The following is a 6,000-nucleotide window of genomic DNA, read 5'->3' as shown; positions in this document are numbered from 1 at the left end:
TATAGTGGCTTTTTCTAGGATATCGGGAAGTAATTTTACTAATTTTCTCTGAGTTTTCTCTCCTTGACAGAATTTTATCAATGATTCTCCCGTTTTCAAATTCTCTCCATTTCTTCGCAATCCTTCCCCCCTTTTTATAGTGATATTCTGGAGTCTCAGGGGAACCATTGGTTCTCCTGTTTTGTCCTCTGGTCACTAGAGCATGTATTGTGCCCATCGCTCAGCAGGTTTCGCTTCCCTGTTCTTCATCCTTTCCTTTCTTTTAGTTTTGTTTCTTTGAAAGTCTATGGCTGACTATCTATTTCGGAACATGCTGAGGTCATGCCTTTCTCGATCCAACTTTTGGCAGTTCTTCTTCTTTATCTTTTTTCTCAAACAAGCGAAATCCCATTCTGCTGGTTTGAAAGTCTTCCGCTGCTATTCCCTTTTTTATACTTCTTCATTCTGGTTCCCCGAGGCGCTTCCCACTTGCACCATGAGAGGTCGCTGATTCTTTCCTTTTTTCTTGCTGGGTCATTTGGCGCTTGAGAAGGACGTGGCTTCTCCTCTGTTTCTTGTGTTTGTTTTTGTCTTTTTCTTTCGAATTGTCTTAATCTTTTGTTGACTGTGCTTACACGCCTAGGGGGATCCGAGCCTTTTGGTGGTCTCTGAGGATCCCGGCTCAGCTTTTCTTCTTCAATCCTCTGACATGGGCTTCTTTTCCTTTTCTTTCTTCTTTTCTCATAAGCTTCTGGGCTTCCCTTTTTCCTTCTTGATGCTTTTTTGGGCTTCAAGCCTCTTGGGCTTACCATTTCTTCTCTTTTTCGTGGCCCCCTTGCGCTTATTTCTTTGGGCTTGGGTACTGTGATTTTTTAGACCTCAACAAATGTCGTTGCTCCTTAGATGAATCTACTCTTTTTAATTGTTGTCCACCTTCTCGGTGACAAAAGAAATCACGTCTTACATTTTCTCCATTTTTTGTGACAAAACGACCTTTTCGAATTGTAAAACCATATCGATTTGCATAATTTTTATAGAAAATGAAAGTCTCTTCTTCACTAAGAAAACATTGACCAACAAAAGGTTCAAACTCATTTTCTATTGAATTAATATATTCATTTTCTTCAATAACTCCTATTTCTTCTATTGGATATTCATTCCAAACCACTATTTCCTCCCCACAAATGTCATTACTTTCTCTATCATTTGGTAGCTCATTTAAGTCAATATAATTCCTTGAAACACTTTGATAAATCTCACTTGCAATTACAATATCATTCATTTGTTCAATGTTGTAACAAGGATTAAAAAAAAAAAAAAATCAACATCATATTCAATTATAAATGAAATATAAACTATAAATTAAATAAAATAAAATAGTATACCTTCTTGAGGTAATTCATTTAAGTCAAAACAACTCATTAAAACTAATTGATGAATCTCACTTGCAACAAAATTCTCATCCATTGATTCTTCAATAATTTTAAAAAAATGATAAATAAATATTAACTTCATATTTCAATATATTTGAAAAATAAATTAAGAACAAAAGAAATATATGTATCTTATTTATAATTTCTTGAACACTATATTCTTGTAAACATTTTTTAATCATTCATTGAACTCATCTTTCTTTCTTGTCTTTTTGCTGAATATTGAACTCTGCTGAATATTGAACTCATCTATTAGTTTTTTCTATGATATTGGTAAAGTGAGGGAGAAGAAAAAGTAAGTATTGGTGGGAGATGGATGAAATAAGAATCGGAGGGAAATTGCAAAAGGTAAATTTTTGTCTAGTTAAAAAATTGTGAGGACATCGTAGTAATTTTAGCTTGCTAGATCCGGCCACATCAAAGGATTGTTGGCAAGATAAAACAAAATCCCTGCCCAGCTAATTTCAAGTTTCCATGCAAGGGGGCCATCACCATCATTGGCATAACCGCGTGCCTAACAAATGCCTTTCATTTGCCTTCTTGCCTAAATTATATTATAATAGGCTAATTTGTCTTATATGAATCTTTTTTTTTTGGTCAAAATCTTATATGAATCATTGTTTGGCTGAGGTTTGTTTTCATTTGTTCACTCTTTGTACGAATTATGCCTGCAATTTGGTATTTTAAATAGGATTTTATTAATGTGTACCTTTAGGGCTCATATTAATTTTCATTTTTGAAATTTTTTTTCTTATTTTTTTAATTTTTAAAAAAACATTTCTAAAAATAGAAAGTTTAACATATAACTTGCACACATTAACCAGACGGTGGGATACAACATTATATATGCTTATGACCGTATAGTTATTCATGTGACTCTATAATCTCTTTTTCTGTGTTGGCTTTGTATTGTCTATTCTACAAAGTGATTGTCAGACTCTGATTTGGTTTTAGTGCATATTGCTTTTCTTTTGACATCTATCCAAATCGCACCTAGATGGTGTCTCTTTGGTACTGTGTAGAATACTTTTGCACAGTAACTAGTTAGTTTCTTATATAATTTATGTTCTATTATGCCTTAAAGTAATACTTGAATTAGGGGTGTCTACGGGTTGAGTTTGTGCCCAACTCGAACTCGACCCGACATTATTGAGTGGAGGAGATTTCGACCTGCAATCGACCCGCTTGAAGTTTCAGATCAAGCGGGTTGGGTTGTATCGGTTTTTGGGTGAGAATCGGTCGGTTTCAGGTTTTTTGATTCACTAGTTTTTGGCCGAAATCTAGCCAGATCTTGTCAGATCTGGTTGGATCTAACGAGAGTTGGACGAGATTCCTTTGAATCTATGAAAATTTGGCCAAGATTTAGCCGAGTCGGAGTCAGGCTTGAGTAGATCTGGGTTGGATTTGCCGGAATTAAGCATATCTGAGTAAGGAAGAGACTAGATCTTGGCTGGATTTGAGCTGATCTGAGTGAAGGACGCCCAAACGTGGCTAGATCGTCGCCGAGAAGCGCCAGATCGTCACCGGATCTACGTGATTTTCGTCATTCTTTGAGTTTTTGTCGAGCGGGTCGGGTGGCTTGGGTTTTTGAGGACTTAACCTGCCACTCGACCCGCCGGAGTCGGTTCTGACGGTTTGAGACCCGTTGGAGGTGTTAGCCCGATCATGATGGGTCGGTTCTGGTCGGGTTGGTCGGTTCCGGCGGGTCTTCGGTTTGCATGGGCACCCCTAACTTGAATGCAGTGCCGTGTTTAACCAAAAAAAAGAATGTAGTGCCGTGTCAATTTTTCTAGATTGTTGTGTAATATAAAAAACAATGCTTCGGTTGGATTTTGAGAATTCAATCCGATGGAGTTTTGTTTTGACAGAAATGTCAAATGAAATTGTGCCTGTTGTTGTCCCTATTACTGTTCCTGTTAATCATGGAGAATAGCTAGAGAAATTTAATGGTATTGAGTTTAAGAGATGGCAACAAAAAATGCTGTTATATCTCACGACCCTGAATTTGGAAAAATTCTTGTATGAGACCAAAACTCAAGGAAAATGAGACAGATAGGCAAGTGGTTGCTGCTGTGGAAGCATGGAAACATGCTGACTTCCTTTGCAAAAACTATATTCTGAATGGATTGGACAACACACTATATAGTGTGTATAGTTCAATCAAGATAGCAAAAGAGTTGTGAGATTCCTTGGATAAGAAATACAAGACAAAAGATGCTGGAACTAAAAAGTTCATTGTGGGCAAACTTCTAAATTACAAAATGGTGGATTTCAAAACTGTGCTTAGTCAAGTGCAAGAGCTACAGGTAATCTTACATGAAATATATGTTGAGGGTATGTCTATAAGTGAATCATTTCAAGTGGCTACTATCATTGAGAAATTGCCTCCATCTTGGAAAGATTTCAAAAATTACCTGAAGCATAAGCGCAAGGAGATGCGGCTAGAAGACTTGATTGTAAGATTGAGAATTGAGGAAGATAATCGTTCTTCAGAAAGAGTCATAGGGAATCACTACATGGAATCTAAAGCAAACATTGTGCAGCGTAATAAGAATAAGAGGAAGTACTCTGGTGAAAGCTCAAAGCAAGGAACTAGTGGGGGTAACTTTACAAAGTTCAACGGAAAATGCTTTGTGTGTGGCAAGATGGGGCATCACGCTAAGGATTGCCATAAGCGTCAAGATCAAGGGACCAAGAAAGGCTCTCAAGCCAACATTACTGAAGTGGAAAATCTTTCTAAAGATGTGGATGATATAGCCCTTTTTGCAGTGATTTCTGAAGTGAACTTAGTAGGAGGAGATACCAAGGAATGGTGGATGGACACTGGGTCTACTCACCATGTATGTATAGATCAGAATCTGTTTTCTTCATACCATCTTGTGGACAATGGAGAAGAAATATTCATGGGAATTCCTCAACCTCTAAGGTTGTAGGAAAAGGAAAGGTAATATTGAAGATGATTTCAGGCAAGAAACTTACTTTGAATGATGTCCTGCATGTGCCAGATATTCGTAAGAATCTTGTTTCTTGCTCACTGTTGAGTAAGAATGGTTTCAAATTGGTCATTGAATCTAACAAGTTTGTGCTCACAAAGAATGGCATGTACGTGGGAAAGGGTTATATGAGCAATGGGCTATTCAAAATTAATATAGAGTAAATTTGGATTTTTTGCAAGTGTTGATTTTTTTGATAATAAACGGCAGATTTTTTTCAAAGAAAGAATAAATTTATACAAGAACAAGGCAGCATCAAGGAGAGCCAAAGAAAATTGTACTAGCTACAGAGCTTTCCCTACACCTATCAAAAACAGCAGCTATATGCAAGGTTACATCAAGGAGAGCCAAAGAAAAACAAGTCTATCTTACAAACTCAATACAAGCTTCCATAATTAGCTTCCAAATATTCTATAGCATGGACTACAACAGACCTAGCTAGAAAAGAGGGGTCAGGACGTGGAGTACCGTAGTGAGCTTCATTCCGCTTATTCCAAATCATCTAGCTGGTTGTGAAAAATATTGCAATCTTTGGGTCATTTTTTCTTTGCATAATTTGATCAACCACATCCACAAATGAAAGATTTGTGTAATGAGACATGGTCCCCCTTAAGCATGTGGACTTCCAAACCATATCACTGTTTTGTAAAATTGTCTCTTTGCAATAACTATTTGTTGACCCAATGTTATATTATGCATTTAATGAACATATGTGATTATGATCATTGATAACATTGAGTGGAATTGAAATGGTTCTGCAAAACGGTGACGTGTGCTGCGAATGGTGCAATACATTTGGACGAAACAAAGAAGAAATGAAAGAAAATTTGTAAGACACAATGAATTACAGAAAAGTCAAATAATTTTTTTTTATAATTCTTTAAACGTGGTGGTGCCTTCTTAAAAAGGAGGTGGCTTATTTAAAGAGGTTTTGATTGAGATACAAAACAATGACATGAGAAATATGCTACCTATTTTTAAATGTGTAATTACCAATTAAGTGTTTTGGTAGCATACATAGTGTGCGTTTGGGAAGCGCATTTGTGTTTCCCAAACGCACGTTTTGCATTTTCAGCTCTTTTTTTTTTTTTTTTTTTTTTTTTTTCACGCGTTTCTGACCAATTTTTTTACTATTCAGTCACTGTTGCGGCTACTGTTCACAAATAGTAACTACAATATTTGACTTTTTCCTGTGAACAGTGCACTATGTGCACTGTTCACGGACCTACAAATTACACTTTTTAGCAACTTTTTCATTAAAATGGGTCCCACGGTACTATTTACACATTTAAAAATTATTTTGCTACAGTGTTTTTCAGTTTTCAGTTTTCAGCTGTATCCAAACGAACCAATAGTGATGGTAGGTCTTGACATATTCATTAGAGACATATTACCATGAGGCAGTTGCTCTTTAATGGAAGTACTTCCAGATTATAAAACGGATCCGTAATCAATTAATTGTGTGGAGAGCTAGTAAACTGCTCATCGAGGGGAATGGGGTTAAAGCCTATTAACTAAAAGTCTCTAGGATGGCAACCCAACCTAGCTGACTGGAGATCCCAAGATCTAGGTTCAAAGGGACAACCGAATCATGG

Source organism: Quercus lobata, chromosome 2 (assembly GCF_001633185.2).
Source record: "Quercus lobata isolate SW786 chromosome 2, ValleyOak3.0 Primary Assembly, whole genome shotgun sequence".
Classification (NCBI taxonomy): domain Eukaryota; kingdom Viridiplantae; phylum Streptophyta; class Magnoliopsida; order Fagales; family Fagaceae; genus Quercus; species Quercus lobata.
This window is presented reverse-complemented; position numbering follows the sequence as displayed.